Genomic DNA, 17,095 nt, shown 5'->3' with positions numbered 1-17,095 from the left:
AAAAAAAAAAAAAAAGAAGAAGGGTAGGCTTTCGGACAGAGGGAAGAGCGGAAAATGGGGCTGAAGTTGTCAAGAAGACTGGGAGGGATGGAAAGAGAGCTCATGAAGACAGAAACCAAGGAGACAAAAGATAAAAGAAAGGACTCCAGGGTGTAAAATACAGGTCAGTAATCCAAATTGATTATAATAAAGTTGGAAATACATCATATGGCTGATCTATAAAAATGCAGTCTCAAGTTCGAAAATATTCCATGTCTTTTAGTCATAGTCCCTGGTTCACTGAGGATTATTTCATTTCACTTTGATTCAATATTTCTCCTCTCCTGGGATACTGGAAATATATTGAGTTCCTGCCTAGTGTGGAAAAACTCAAGATGCAATACATATTAAAACACAAATAAGTTATGACATTTACAAATAAATCAGAAAAGAGCCCAACTGAAGAAAGAAAATGGAATATTAGTTTCCATATAACCCTTTCTAATTTGTTCAGGTCTAGTCAATAAATACCATTTGTTGGCAACTAAACCAGAAAGGAACTTGTTTTCTGGCAGATTCTAAGGCAGTCAACAGCTAATCTATTGCTGGCAAAAGTATGCAATACCCATGGCCAGGCAAAACCAGAGACAATGGTAGCAGACAGAAAGGGATTCAACTACGTGGGGCAGAGGACTGAGATGAGGTTGTTATTTCAGGCCCAAGTGAGCCAACCTTTTAAAAGAAGCCTTCATTATGTATGCTGTTTATAGCTATAAATCAGAGAGCTAATATGAAAACCCTAAGGATGTTTTAAGCTGGCAATATTTTTTATCACTTACTCTCTCAACAAACCTTTATTATTGTTATTATTTGCTAGTCTAAGCAAATAAACCAAATTGGTTCTCTAAAATGACAGTTCTGAGTCCATAAAAGATACTGTCAGATACTCTCCAAATATTTGCTTTAACTTTTGCCATTGTTAATGTCAATAAGCTACTTGGGTGCAGCTTTTTTTTTTGACAGTCTGACAAAAGTGCTCAGAAACTTTATCTTTCTGCATTGCTTAAGCAGAGAGATCTATACTTCAGCTTTAAGAGCTCTATATAAATCAAAGTTAACTTGAGTTATGAGTTAATGGGTCTTCTAGTCAGGATCATAAAGCTTTATGCCCATAGCCTCAGTTGTTTTAGCACAAGCTACCCTTTTAATCGTACTGATTATAACTGGTAAAGTAAAAGGAAGACTTAAATATTAATATTAATACTCATTTTTCAAGACAAGACAAAAGTTTTTGACAGTCCAACAAGCAAAATAATCCAAAGTTTACTGCTGTATAGAACTTGGAGTTGTTTTGGGTAAAGAGAAATTTCTTAGGTTAGTTTTATATTTTTCTCTTAGCAGTTGCCCAGTTCAGCTAATTATAATGTGCTAAAGAGTCCTTAAAACTGTTGTTTTAGAGTCCAGCATTTATAAGTCACCCTATAATTAAAAAGAAAAAACAGTTTATATGAAAAGAAAATATTAAGAAAAATAGACTTTGGCTGTTAGTATAATGAAAGTTATAAATACCTAACCAAAAGAACAAAGGAAATCAAATGCAAAGTAAACAGTGTTAAGCATTTTATCACAAGTCTTGGCATTTATTAACCAAAAACGAGCTTTTGTTTTTGAACTAAATAGCAAAGACACTTTCAATTTTCCTTCCATTTTAGTAAAGTAAACAGCATAGCCTTATAAAATTCTTTTTATGCATCAGAGGTTTAATTCATATGTTTAATCTAAGAAAGCACTATTAAGGATGTAAAAAACACATTTTGCCCCAAAAAGCTTACAATATCTTGTAAGATATTAGAGAGTATATGGAAAAATTAGATACAAGCAGTAACCATAAATGCAAAGATAGTAGTGATATAAAAAGGGAAGGAGGCTAGCTACCCTTGGCTATGGACAATGAGATTTCAGAAAAAAAAATCACTGTGCAGGTGAATATTTCTACTTCTAACTGAAATTTTTTTATTATCATTGTTTGGTTTCCAAGCATAATATGGAGGGGGGAGATATATTTAAAATAGCATGTAAGTCTATATGCTATTCTATTTGTTCCTATAGAGAATTGCAGAGAGTTCTATAGAGAATCGTAAGCAAGCATGGGGAAAAAAAGAACATAATCTCAAAGTACCAGCAGGACTTTACTTACTCATTCAGATGCTGAAACCGTTCCTGCCAGTTCGTGGCCCGGGCCACATTTCCAGTTTTGTCTATCAATTTTATTCCAAAAAACTCTAACATCATTTTATAGGCCAAGAGGAATCTTCTAATTGCTTCTTTTGTTTTTTTAAATTCCTAATAATGGGAAAAGGGGGGAAAAATGTCTGCTGAACTGATTTAGTAGCTAATAGGAGAGTAAAGTGGCAATATTTTTATTTTTCCTTCACACACAAAAAGAGGTAAGTTTGCCTTACCTCAATTTCATATGTAGTCAGTTCTTTAGCATAAAAATTCAAGCCTTGTTCTCTCAGAGGGAAAAGCCTATTGATTTAAAAAAGGAAATGTTCTATATTAGTGTTATCTGGCAAACACGTGTGATTATGTAGGCTTTAGTTCAGAACAGATAATACGTAACTGACCACTGAATGTACGTATGATTGTGCTCCAGCTTTTCATAATCTCCTTTCCATTTATTCAGAACTTCTTCAATGTAAACACCTAAGGAACATTAATTGGAAAATGTATCAGAAGAGATAAAACATTTTGAAAGCATCTTAAGGTGTGAGTCACTTAGGTTTTGTATTAATTTCTTTTTTCACTTAACAACACAGAAGAATAATTATTTGAAAAAATGAATATCCCAAGTCATACATTCAGTTATTTAGTAAGTCTAATTTAAAAGAAACTAAGGGCATAATGCTCAGAGAAATGGGGGGTCAGCAAAAGTAAGGAAAACCCTCAACGAGATGGATTGACATAGTAACGGAAGTGATGGGTTTATGCACAGTGGAGACAGTGGGGAAGGTACAGGATCAAGCAGGGTTTTCACTGCTGTATGGCATGGGGTTGCTATGAGTCAAAGCTGAGTGCAGGGCTCCTAACACAGTCTCAAGGTTATTTCCAGTTGCAAAAAGTCCTATTTAATAGTGTTACTCTAGAGAAGAATTTGGCAAACTATGGTCATTCTGTGTTTTTGTAAATAAAGTTTTACTGGAACATAGCCACACATACTCATTAGTTCATTGTCTACCGCTGTCTTCATGCTACAACAGTAGAATACAGAGGTGATGCAAAAGAGACTGTACAGCCTATAAAGCTGAGTTCTTTAAATACTAAACAGAATCAAAATTAAATTTTTTCTCAAGGAAAGGAAAAGGGACAGAAGGGGAAAAAAAAGGTAAATGAACAGTTTTTGAATGCCTACTACACAAAGGTCCACATTATACATAATGTAGACCATCCAGCTTACTCCTCAAACCAGTGTTATTATCTCCATTTTACTAATGAGAAAAATGTGATTTGATCAACAACAAACAGTTCGTTGCTACTGAGTTAGAATAAAATCATAACCGATCCTTTAGCAGGTTTTTGGAGGCTGGAATCACACGGAAGGACACTGCTTGCAGCTCTCCCTCAGAAATGATGGTGGATTGGCACCACCAGAGCAGCTCTGCCTTTGAATTAACAGTCGCACAACCTACTGACCAGGCCACCAGAGCTCCCTGTGATTTGATCAAAGTCACACACTAATAAAGAGTAAATCCAGGTGAAGAATACAGGTCTTTCTGCCTCCACTTTATGTCCTTTCCACCACACCACTGTTTCTCTGTATGACACATTATAATAAAATTCCTCTCCTACATCTGTGCATCTAGCTGGACTAGTGATGACAGAATAATTGATGTCTTTGAGCTGTGGTGCTGGAGAAGAGTATTGAATAGATCATGGACTTCCTGGAGAACAAACTGGTTCGTCCTGGAGAGTGTGAAACCAGGCTGCTCCTTAGAGGCAAGGATTCTGAAGCTCCATCTGACATACTCTGGGTATGTTGCAAAGAGGGATCATCAGTCCATGGAGAGGGGCAATATGCTTGGGAGGGTGGAGGGACAGCACAAAAGAGGAAGACCATTGATGAGATGGGATTGACTCAGTGACTGGGGTAATGGGCGTAGGTGTGTCAAAGACAATAAGATTGGTACAGGATAGAGCAGATTACAGAGCTGTTGTACATAGGGTCACTGCAGGCGACTTGATGGCACATAACAATATCACATCTGTCCAGATCTTCAAATCGACTACATGGCTATGTAGTTAAAGTTATTGAAAAATACACATCAGCATTACCAGAGGTTATCAATTTTTAGCAGAGTTTTACTTTCATAAGGTTTGATAAGAAGTTGGTTTTGAGTTACATCATTATCAGTTGCCACACTTTCAACTCATAGCAATACCATGTCTATCAGACTGTATCTATCAGAACTATGTTGGCTTTTCAAAGGTTGATTTTTAGAATTAAATGACCAAAATCCAAAGGCCCCTCTGGTTGTATTCAAATCTCTAACTTTTGTTTCACAGCCAAATATATTAACTGTTTACACAATCTAATGATTCCCTTTTGAAACATACTGGCTTTACCAACACACTGGAACTCTTTTCCCTATAGTTCTTCACTTCTTTTCTTTCCAAAGACTTCTACTTAATAAGTAAAAGATGCCATTGCATGCCTCTGCTTATTTCTATGTTTGTAAATGCAATAGGGAGAGGTATCTGACAGTTAATGTGATATATTAAATAATAGGTAAGACAGTATTTTTTGTAATCTTAATTAACGCTTCTTATCCTCTCCAATCATTTAAGATTTCAAAATAAATTTTGTAAGATTACAAAGGATCTAACATGTGGCTTGACTTGCTATTTTAAATTATCACCTCAAAATAAATTCCATTTATAAACACCAAATTAACAATTTTCCAAAACACTGGTACATTTCAGCTTAATTTTTTTAATATTTCAAAGTATTCCTTTAGATACATTTTATAAAATTTAAATCCTAGTCAAATAAACAATTCATCATTGTATTTCTGAAAAGATTTTCTTACCCATGTCTTTTTTAAAAAAATGATTATTTAATCCACATTATTTCCATTAGCAAATAAAGCAGCATGTTTCCCATCATTCTGCAGTTTCTTTTAATCCAGAAACTTCTCTTTAAATAAGAGCAAAACTTTTGGAACATGGGAACATTAATTAAAGACAAGCCAATCAGGCCATTTCAGCAATCATCTTAAATCATTATTCTCAACTGGGGCATTTTCAGAACACAATGTTAGGATTTCCTCCTCCTAACACTCCACCCAACTTTTAAACTGCCTTCTTCCAGTTCACCAAAGAAGCTAGATCCTGTCACTTTCAAAACTTTTTTTTAAAATTTTTTTGTTTTACTTTCAAAACTTTTAAATCCATGAACTTAACCCCTCATTCACATTGCAACTGGATATGAGTCAAAGCCACTGAAAGGAAAGAACAGAAGAACCAGGGTCATTAGCTAATAAAAGCTACAGATAAGGGCCCTCAGGCAACTGGCTTTGCTGGTTTTACCTGGAAGAAATAGCCTAATGGGTAAGGAGTTGTGTTGCCAACCCAAAGACAAGCAGTTCAGAACTACTAGCTGCTCTATGAGAGAAAAGATGGGCATCTCCTTATGTGTGATTTACAGCCCTGAAAGCTCACTGGAAAATGAGCTATGGGTTGCTTTCTACTCTACAGCAATGAGTATGTGGTTATGTGGCGCAGCAGTCCTTACGGAGTTGTGGTGCTAACTTCAAGGCCAAAGTCTCCAGGAGCTCTTCAGAAGAAAGATAGGTACACTCCTCTTATGTAATTTACAGCCTCAGAAATGCAATGGAGGGTCAGCTCTGAGTGATTTCCAATTCCACTGCAATATGTATGAGAGAGACACCAGAGAGGGTCCTCAAGAAATGGGCAATTTTGTAGACATATGAGGAAGCTCTGGTGGCACAGACTGAAGAGCACTGCTAGCCTAAAAACTGACATATCTAGTAGTTCAAATCCACCAATGACTCCTCAGACGAAAGATGAGTTATCTCCTGCTGTGATTTGCAGCTTCAAAAATCCAACAGAGGGTCACTATGCATCAGAATGAATTGATGACATTGAGTAGAGTAGATTTATTACCACAGCAGGTATATCCCTTCACTATGAATTTAGAAAGATCTTAAGATCATCATAAGGTAATGAAGTAGAAGGCAAATTAATTTGATATGTGTAGTTTGTTCTGCAAACATTGCAATATTTAACTAAGGCTGCTCTTGCTTCCCAATCCTTGAATCTGAGGACAGAAAGGAAACCTAATTCTAAGTATGAGACCTACTTTCAATATGCTTTTAGCATGTGAGACACTGGAATCTAAACTCAACTCTAGAACCAATTAAGTGACCCAGCAAGTAAATTACAAACTCTAATTACCTCATCTTTAATATGAACTAGCTAGATGTAATCTCCTTTAATGTCCCTTAATCTAATGTTTTATGCTTCTGTATTTTCCACTCACCAAAGTTGTTCCTTCAAATGTTTTAGATAATAGCCATGGTACGCAGACTACAGAAAGGTATTTCTAATCAGCAGTCATTCCTTTAGATTTACCAAGTTCATTCCTTCAGTCATTCCTCCAGAATTTACCAAACTCACAATTCTAAGGCCTAGGACTTTGGAAACACAGCAGTCTACCCAGCAAAAGAAACCAGTCAATGAAGAAGTACATTAAGAATGCACTGACCATGGTGATGGTCCAAACAAAGACTAAACAGTATATGTTACTATTTAAAGTTTGTGGGGTTTTTTTGTTTGTTTTTTTTTAAACCAAGGTAGCATATTACTCACCATCTGGCTTAAATGGAATTTTATTCTTATAAAAACGAAGATTGCTCAAGTCATTTTGATATCGGATATCTTTGAAGTTCTGCTAAAGGAAAAAATAAGTCAATCTCCAGTATATGGACATATAAAAAAGGCACAAGGACCCTTCTTGCATGTTCACTTAATGGACCATAAAAAAGAAAAAAATAGGAGGAAAATGTAAAAGAAACCAAAAGCAGACAATACTCTTACTGGATACTGGTGTCGGTATTTGTACAAATCTCTTGCTGCATAAAAACTTCTCTTTGGTTTGGCGGTTGCTTCTGTAGAATCACCACCCTGAAACATAAAGTGAACACATGGAAGCAAGGTCATTTCAATGAGAAAGTGCTAGATAAAATTAAAAGAATTAACCTCACTAAATAAAGTCTGAACGCTATTAAACTACCCCAAAATGGGAAAAATAAATGCCTCTTTATCAAGGGTTATTAGCAATATTTGTTGGAATTCTGTATCCTGAGTTGAACCAATAATACTTGTTCTAAGAGAACAAAATCTTAAACTGTATTAGTTATAAGTTCCTTTTAAGGACCGAGTATGATGGATCAACATTTATCAGAAATAGAACACAAAATTAATAGAAGACATTACCACAGTTTTTGCAAGTCGTTCTAGGAAGAATATTTGTTTAGGATATTTACATAATTCTCAGAAATGTTCAGAAAATAAATCAGTTCTGAAAAGAAAATTTAAATAATGAAATGTGCAGTATTTAGCTGCACTTGGAAGTAATATTTATCAAACAAAAAGGGATTTTAAAATTAAATAGCTTTCCAAACTTCATCCTTTACAACATTTTAATAAGAAGTACACAGAGGTATGAATAATTTCTATTCATTCAGTAATAATACAATGTAATATAAGTCAGAAAATTTAAAATATTTGCACAAAGCAGTAAAATGTTCCTAAAAAGGAACTTCAAACTGAAGTAATTTATATGTTACAGTTTACAATTTTTTTTAAATTCTAAGCAAAATCCCTACCACCATGAAGTTGTTTCTGAAATATAAAGATACATGTTAACATCACTGACTGACATTCTTTAACTATACGGACTATCATAATGTATGTGGAAGTGCTTTGTGTCCCATGTTATGCAAAAGGACAAATGGGACAGATACTGATGAAGAGAAAGAAGAGAATGTTTAGAGTTGAATATTCATTCGGAGCTTTGGCCTCCAATCTTTCTCCCATCATCCTCTGCCTCTATCTGTGTTGACAGACTGGCATCTTCGAAGCAATTTTCACACATTTTTGAAGTGGTGTGATCGTCACTATTACTCCAAGTGCAGAGATACACTTCTTCAACACCAAACTCTCTGGTGTGGAACATTAGTTACTCTGTCATATTATATAAGCAAGAAGAGCTTAAATTCTGGTTCTTGCTACATGTTCCAAAATAGCTCTGCCTAGCAAGTTTCTGCATCTATTTAGGCTGAGCTACAACTGTATGAATCATCATCTTACATTTGTGTAGAAAGCACTTTTCCATTTACAAAGCACTTAGATTATGTTATTTGATTCTTACAGCACACCTGGCTGGCAGTTTTTAGTATCTCCATTGTGGAGACAAGGTAGCTAAAGCCTGGAAATGTTAAAAAAGACCCAATGACAGGACAGCACATAGAGTCTAAGGCTATACTTAGAGTGAATGATCACTGAAGAAATCGTGATATAATGCCAATAGACTACGATTTAGAGTTAAGAGACTTGGACCAATGCCTGACTCTGGTATTTAATAATTCTATGGCCTTCTCCACAGGAGAAAAAGCCTGGAGACCTGCTCTGATAAAAGATTACACAGCCTGGGAGAAAACCCTCTTCAGCGGTTCTACTGTGTCCTAGAGGATCACTGAGTCAGAGAGTCCATGCAAAAGCACCCAACAATTGAATCTTAGTGTTATCTTCTTTAAAATTAAGATAATGGTTCATGCCCTATCACCCAGTATTATTTTGATATGAACTTTGTCTCCCAAATTCCAAATCCACTGACCTTCATTCATTTGTCCCTATTCCTCCCACTCCTGTTCCTTTTTCACTCTTTATCCTGTGGTCCCTTTCACTTGCTTGAGCAAAAATTTTGTTACTGAACATACTGCTCCTCTTTCTTGTATCCACAAATATGCCCTGCTCTATGTAACTTTAAAATACACATTTAAAGCCCTTCCTTGACTCAGATCCACCCTTAACTACAAATCTTAATCTCTGTTCCTTTTCATCATCACAAAATATCACAAAAGAGTTGCTGATATTCCACATTCCCAACTCTTTTTCTCCTGTTAGCACATCCTAATTAGGACTTTGTCCTTATCATTCTACCAAAATAACTCTTAAAAAATCACAAACAAACCTCCATTATACCTAATCACTTTTCAGTGTTCATCCTGGCCCACCTCCCAGCAGCTTTAGACCTGCCAATCCCTCCCTCCTTCCTCAAACAGTCTGTCCTGCTCTCCTGGTTTTCTTCCTTTGATGCAGCCTTTCAGCCTCTTCATACTTTCTCAACCAGGAGTGTGCAGAGGGTCATTCCTCATTACCTACTGCCTTTTTATTTTCCCAAGACTTTAAACTTTTTTGATACATACATTGATGACTTCAACTCTGGCCTGAGCCTCTATTCAAAGCCATATTTAACTACTCATTTCCAAGAATGTCTAATAGGATATCATGCTCAACAGAATCCTTGATTTAACCTGAAACACACTTTCTCCACATTAGACTTTGCCAATTTAGTTAGTAGCCCATTTTTGGTCCAATATCTACTTGAACAAGGATGACAGCAGTGGAGTTGGTAAGAAGTAGTTTGGGAACTATTTAAAGGTAGTTCTAGTGCTAGTTGCAAACAGTTACGTGTAGGAAGTAAACAAATAGGATTACACAAATAAAAATAAAGGTGGTTGTTGTTAAGTGCCGACAAGTCACCTGCGACTCATAGCCACCCTACGTACACAGCTCTGAAACCTGCCCTGTCCTCAGCCAGGCCCAGTGACCACAACACACCTATCCCCTTTGCCCTAGTTACTGTTATCAATCCATCTCATCCAGGATCTTCCTCTCCTGCGCTGAAATTATAACAAATTAAAACCATAAAGAAAAGTGGGATTGTCTTCTGTTTAACAGAATTGAAATGAACTAGCTGGAACATTCATTATAAAATTACTCAATGAGTCTGGTTGGTGGAATTAAATCAAAACCTATGTCTTTGTTTTTTTCATCTTTTCCATTGGGGTTTTGTTATTGTTTTCATTTGTTTTGTCTGGTATCAAAAATCTGGTATCTGTATCTACAGAAAGTTACTTAACTGAAAGGAAAATAAAGGGGACACTCTGAAATACAACATCCAACAGCTTTCCTGTGATCCATCTGGCAATGCCACATGGGAAGAGCAGTAAGCAGGGATGCAAGGGGAAACGACCTAGTCAAGATCTGAACAGGCCAAAGGTCCTGACACTTATCACACACATCTGTGTCTGTTTCTTCCTCTATCAGCTTAAGTTTCCTTTTCTCCAAGCCTTCTGAAAACAGCAAGCTCCTTCAAATTTGCCAGTTGATTTAAATAGCAAGTTTATGATGGAACCTGCTCTAAGGCTTTAAAAATTAATCCTTCTGACCTAAAAGGAGATGGCCATGGAGAGCCATCTGTGAATTAGGGTTAGCAGATAGACCTAGTGGTGATCTACCTCACAGGGCTCAATTGAAGAATTAAAACTTAACAGATGGCACTAGCAAAGAAATCACAGGCTTTACTGGGCACAGAGCTTCTCATTTGCTGCATGATTGTATTTTGACAGTAATAGGTGTGGGCAGAGGCAAACTTGTAATCAGGTTTGACTTGGGCCCATTTACTGATAAAAGTGGGGGGCGTAATGCAGAACTGCAAACTTTAAACACTTTTATCAGTGATATCCACTTCCTAAACAACATGCCTCTGGAAACTCTATATGGATAGTTATAGAAAGGCTTCAGGCCTTTTATTCATAGGGTCACCATGAGTCGTGCTCCACTTGACAGCAATCAACAACAATCATGCGTTTCTTCAGAATTCCCTCCTTTTTAAAGTTTTAGGCATTATTTTCAGTCCACCAGGGGTTAAAAGGGTTAATTATGTCTTTACCTATCTCTCCTCCAAATTACACTGGTCAAGTGATTTAAGCATAGCTGGATCAACAAGTCCTTCTGGGTGAAAGAAGATTTTTGAAGAGTGCCCTGAACTCTGGTTGGCAGGCCTTCCTGGGGCAAGAAACGTGGCTGTAGCCCCCATGGCCGGGGAGCCGGCTGGATGCTTGTCAACTGCCTCCCCACCTGGGCAATTTTTTACCAATAACACGCAGCAGACGGGTTTTCACAGCCCTATTTTTAGACAGGTTCCGCCCACCCCACCTTCGTTTCCCCCAGCTGCGCCGCAGAGGCAAAGAAAACACATTCAAGTTGGGTTCTTCCCGGAGGGACTTCCCTGTCGAGCCCACGGCCAGGCCCCAGGCCGGCAGCCGGCAGCCTCGCGCTCCTGGTGCCCGCAGGCCGCCTCGTCCCCGGGACGGAGGGGTCTGGGTGGCCGGAGACCCGCAGCCACCCGGCGCCCTGCCCTCTGCGCGCGCGGGCGCTCGCCCTCGCTCTTCTCCTCACTCATGTCCTTGCACCCCGGCCGCAGGCCAGCGCGGGGGCGCCTACCTGCTCGGCTCCGGCCGCCTCGGCGTCCTCGTCCGGCGCGGAGCTGGAGCGGGGCCGCCCGCCGGCGCGCTCCAGGGGCTGCGCGGGCTGCTCGGGTTCCTGCCCCGGGCCCTCGCCGCCGACCGGCCCCGGCTCCTCGGGCTCTGGCTCCGAGTCCGTCTGCCAGGTGGAGTCGCAGTCCTCCACGGTGGTGGGCTCGCGAAAGCTGACCCCGCCGAGCAGGTTGCCCATTGAAGAGGCAGCGGGGCGGGCGCGGGGCTGCAGGCTGCGGCAGGCGGGAGGCGGTTAGGGCCCGGGCATGGCCGCGGGCAGGGCGCTGGGCGGCAGCCTCGCGCGCCCGCCGCCGCACTGCCTCAGCACGCCGGGCCAGAGATTCATGTTTGTTCCCATTCCCAATAGAAGGTGTTCCTACAGGCTGTGGGAAATTATAAAAAAAAAATATCATTTATATCACACTCAAGTAAAATCTTAAAGAAGATTATTCAAAAACACTGGAGCAGTACATCAACAGAAAACTTCCAGAAATTCAAGGTAGATTCAGAAGAGGCCATGGCACAAGGGATATCATTGTTGATGCCAGATGGATCTTGGCTGATAGCAGAGAATCACAGAAAGAGGTTGATTTGTGCTTTACTGAAAATATCGAAGTTGTCAGTTATTTCATTTACTTGAATAACTCAACACAACCAACACTCATAGTATTTCTTGACCAACAGCCAAGAAATCAAAAGACTCATTGCATTAGGGACCTCTCCAATGTTCTAAAGAGCAAAGGTGTCAGTTTAAAGACTAAAAAACACCAAATCCATGCCTTAGTATTTCCAATTGCTTCCTATATATCTGAATGTTTGACAATGAATAAGGAAGACTAAAGAAGAATCAATGCCTTTGAATTGTGGTGTGGAGGAAAAGTATTGAATACTTCGTGTCGTGTCCCACTTGTTGTTGTTGTTAGGTGCCGTTGAGTTGTAGACAACTCATAGTGACCCTATGAACAAGAGGCCCGAGCACTGTTTGGACATAGAGTTTCTGGAGGCAAGCCATTTCGGAAGTGGATGCCACTCCTGCTTCCAGACTAAAAATAGGGACTAAGTTCTGCTAAAACTTTTCTTTCTTTTACACATAGTTTTTCCAGAGACTGGCTCCATCTTACGCAAGTAGCTCCAGAACAGAGGAGATGGAAGCCTTGGTCTTGGCTGTGTCTTGGAACTTGCCTGGGAGTCTGTAGTGGATCCATGTCCCACTGCGGGGGGAGCCAACTCTATCTTGAAGGAAGCACAACAAGAGTGGTGAAAGTTCTTCTTATTTATTTTGGGCATATTTTCAAGAAGTAGTCATTATAGAGAAGTATCATGCTAAAAAGGGTAGAGGGTCAACAAAAGAGAAGATTCTCAGTGAAACGTGTTGATGCAGTGACTATCACAATGGGTGTGAGCATCATATGAGGACAATGCAGGTCAGAACAAGGTTCAGATCTATGTTCTTCAGGTCACCATGAGTCAACTCGATGCCATCTAATAATAACTCCCTCAGACATGTGAGATTTCCTTATGGAATCATGGAATTGTAGGAATATCTTGAAGGTTATCTTGTAGGTTATCTTGAAGTAAACAATGGATTCAAAGGATGAGATAATTATTGAAACATCAGCACTTGACCCACAAAACCCATAAAGTGAGCTTTAAGTATGTCCATAACCAACTCTCACCAAATACAGACATCTCCATTTTATACACTAAAAGATAATGCTAGCCATTTTGGTAGTCTACTTCCACATGAAGTTCAGTGGTATAGACTGAGGTACATGATAGAATGAGGGCTGAGCTGACTAGAGAACATTCTGTCAGGACATGCACAACCAGACCTGAATGTTGGTTTATGATCCGAGAGATTATTTTGAGTATAGCAGACTAGTGGCTGGGTTGTGAGGTTTACTAGAAGTCTTAAAGATTATTTGCAGGAAGGCAAACTAAGTCACATAATGAAAGTGAACCAGAAACCAAGAAAGCAAACAGATGCCAGTGAAAGAAGTACATTTTGCTAGTCTCTCCAAATAGACTGAATAGAATGAATAAAGGGTTCTGTAGCTAGAAATATTTGGGCATTGATAGGGTTAGACCTGATCTTTGTTTTCTGTCTTTGACCACAACATGTCCACTCTCTTGAAAAACTGGTGTCTACCAGGAGTCTCAAAAATGTATGTGTCATGTATGATCCTTTGCAAGTTCATTAACTGTGAACCCTTTATTTCTTAAACATTCAACAGACCTTGGTATTTAAGGAACAAATTTTGGAAATTTCAAGTCCAGTTAAAATATCTGAGTAGAAAAATTAGAAGAGTGAGTCTTGCTGTTGTTGTTGATTGCCGTCAAGTTGAGCATGACTCATAGTGACCCTATTAACAAAAGACCTGAACCCTGTTCTAGAACTATCATCGTTTCTCTAAGTTCATAGAGCTTCCAGAGGCATGTTGTTTAGGAAGTGGATGCCACTCCTACTTCCAAACCTGTCTTATACTGGGAGCACCACCAAACCCTGTCCACCATGAGTAATTATTACAGCATTTGACACACCAGTGGTACAGGATATTTGACCACAAGTGGCCACTTGTAGGCATAGCTAGGATCAGACCTTAATCTTCTACTTTATCCATAGTTCATCTCATCAACCCAAATTTTTCTCCTCTCCTATAGTGTACAGGATTGTACTGCTAGCCAGAGGGTTAGCAGTTCAACCCCACCAGTTGCTTCGAGGGAAAGGATGGCTCAGAAACTCATCGAGGGTCACAAGGCAGTCAGAATTGACACAACAGCGACACTAGTTGCTTTCCTTTTGACACAGATGTGCTCAGGAAAAAACAGAGCTGTATTTTTCTACTTGACAACATCAGAACAAATTACAAGGCACTACCTCAAAGCCTTCTCAATAGGAAGCCACTGATCTCTAGCTCCACTCATGGTCAGTAAATGACTATCATATATAAGGACATTCTTTCAATTCAGGAAAAAAACATCGTGAATCTTTAGTTATTAATGACTGATTAACTTCTCCTGGCCACATCTGTGGGCTCCATTAATCAGAGGAAATGCTAACCAATAATCAGATGAGTCCTTAAAACATTTTTTCATGGTGTAAAAATCGCTGCCTCTTATGCAGGCTTCCAAACTGCACCTGGGACTCTGAAATACTTTCCTGAAACAGAACATATCAGGGAGCAAGAAAAGCTCTAGACTAGTCCTAAGGCCTGCATTCTAGTTCCTTTTCCTTCTGCTCCTCCACTTCCTGGGTGCTGCCAAAAGAAAAAGATGGTTAGTTACATCAGCACCTTTGTGTAATCAAACCTCAAACATTTCTCATTCCACTATCTAAAGTTCCCCTTCTGCTCACTAACTCTGAGGGAAATGAGCATGAACTGAGATTCAGGATATCGTGCTCGTAACAAAAAGATCAGTGGTCTGAATCCTCCAGCGTGAGAAAGCCAGAACTGCTCCCCATGAAGATTTACAGCCTCAACTAGTAGGTAGGGTGTTAATCATATGGTTGCATAATTTGATGGGTGGGTGCAGTAATGGACAGGATCTTTTGTGAAAAACAATGTATTCAAACTTTGTAAATAAATCAGAATACATTTTAAAAAAATAAAAATATTTACAGACTCAGTCACCCTGAGTCAGAACTAGCTCAACAGGAGTGCCTTTGCTTCTTTTTCATATAATCGGTCCAGGAACTCAGGAGGTAGAGCAGTTATGGTTTGACTGTTAACGGAAAGTCATTGGTTGGAACCCATCAGCCATATACAGGCGAAAACAACCCTGGCAATCTGCTTCAGTAACACATTTACAGCCCAGGCCCCCATGAATCAGTTCTGCTCTGTCCTATAATGTTGTTGTAAGTCAGAATCAACTCTACAACATACAATAATAACAAAAACCTGTACCTACCTTTGCTTCTGTGGTCCTTCTATGTATTCCTCTTTCTCGCCCATCCTGGACCATTTGTTATACCTGTCATGTCTCCTTCTTCCTGCTGACATGCAGAAAGACCTGCCTCTTCTCACCTTCCATCCCTAGCTAACATACCTTACCTCTATCCCCCAAGTCACAGCTCCTTCCTCATGAACTCCCACTGACCACACCTCTAGTCATAGACCTTTCTCTTCAGAAAATATCCATATAACTTCTAACATGTGCAATTCAAAGACTCCTTACTGGTTTGCTGTCGTTATGCACCATCTAGTCAACTACAACTCATAGACACCCTATGAACAATGACTCTGAACTTTGCTCTATCCAATGCCATCTTCACTATCTCACTTGAGCCCACTGTTACAGTAACTGTGTCAGGAGCCACCTTGAAATGTAGGTACATGCACAGGTCTTATCTCTAGAACAAAACACAAGATTTTAGAAAGCTAGGACACCACTGTCTTCAACATCTTCTACATGACCCAGGGTAAGCTTTCAATGACTGTTTTGCATCCTCTACTTGTTCCCTCTATAGTCACAGTAAAGACCAACATTGTAAAGATCCAACATTCATGGTAAGGATCCAGCATTGAAGCTTGGGACCTTAACTCCTGCCTAAGCTGGTCTTATCCTGCTGTTTCTGCTTCAGTGTCTACTACTCCCACCTCTGTTGCTACATACCATCTCCAACCTTACCAAGTAAATGATGTCTTTTTTTTCTTCAGAAGGTCATGCTTCTACCTTTCCTCTTCCTGAAATTAATGTCCCCCATTTATCTACACGAGCATTTTAAGTCTTAGCAACTCTTTACACACACACACACACACACACACGCGCGCGCGCGTTTTCATTACTAACTGTGGACTCACACAGCCCCTGCATGGTACTTATTATTCAGATACTTCATTTTGTTATCTCCCTCACAACTTGAACTTCCTTAGGAGTTCCTTAAAGACAGAAATTTCATCTCATCTATGTATATCTAAGAAAACAAAGTACCTGTGCATACTACATGTGGAAACTAATTTGATTATGCCCATGAGGACTGGACCTTCTGACTCACTCTTAATAAGGCAGAAGTGATAGTGTGTGACTCTCAACCCAGGTCATTGTTAAGGGTTGAGTTGCTGTCCCTCCAAAAAAAATTTATGTTGGAATTTTAACCTTTTCCTCTATGGATGTAGACACCCTAAATAATAAGAGTTTTTTTCTGATATGTTAATGAGACTCTATCAACTTAGACTATCATTTAAATGCAAGTTGTTGAAAGAGCAAGTTTAACTGAGACACTGAGAGAAACAAAAAGAGGAACACATGTCATGTGAAGTTCATCCACAAGCCACAAAACTAAGGAATGCCTAGGACTATGTACAAGGAAGAAATCAACACAGCTGAAACCCTAAGTTATAATTGCAGCCTCAAAAAACTGGGAGTTTACTACGCAGCATGCAGGAGCAATAATTTTGTAAATTATTACCTAATTTGGGAGGGACTGGAGAGCATTATGCTGAGTGAACTAACTCAGTGCCATAAGGACAAATATTGTATAAAACCATCAT

At 39.2% G+C, this 17,095-nt stretch overlaps 1 pseudogene; it reads right to left on the bottom strand.

Annotated features, from left to right (window-relative positions):
* Positions 1–11,802, bottom strand: part of LOC102862236 — a 12,915-nt pseudogene extending 1,113 nt beyond the window's left edge.
* Positions 11,803–17,095: the final 5,293 nt, after the last annotated feature.

Source organism: Elephantulus edwardii, unplaced genomic scaffold, assembly GCF_000299155.1.
Source record: "Elephantulus edwardii isolate Elephantulus edwardi_28Jun2011 unplaced genomic scaffold, EleEdw1.0 scaffold00255, whole genome shotgun sequence".
Classification (NCBI taxonomy): Eukaryota; Metazoa; Chordata; class Mammalia; order Macroscelidea; family Macroscelididae; genus Elephantulus; species Elephantulus edwardii.
Note: the sequence above shows the minus strand (reverse complement) of the source record. Positions and strands in the feature narration are given on the sequence as shown.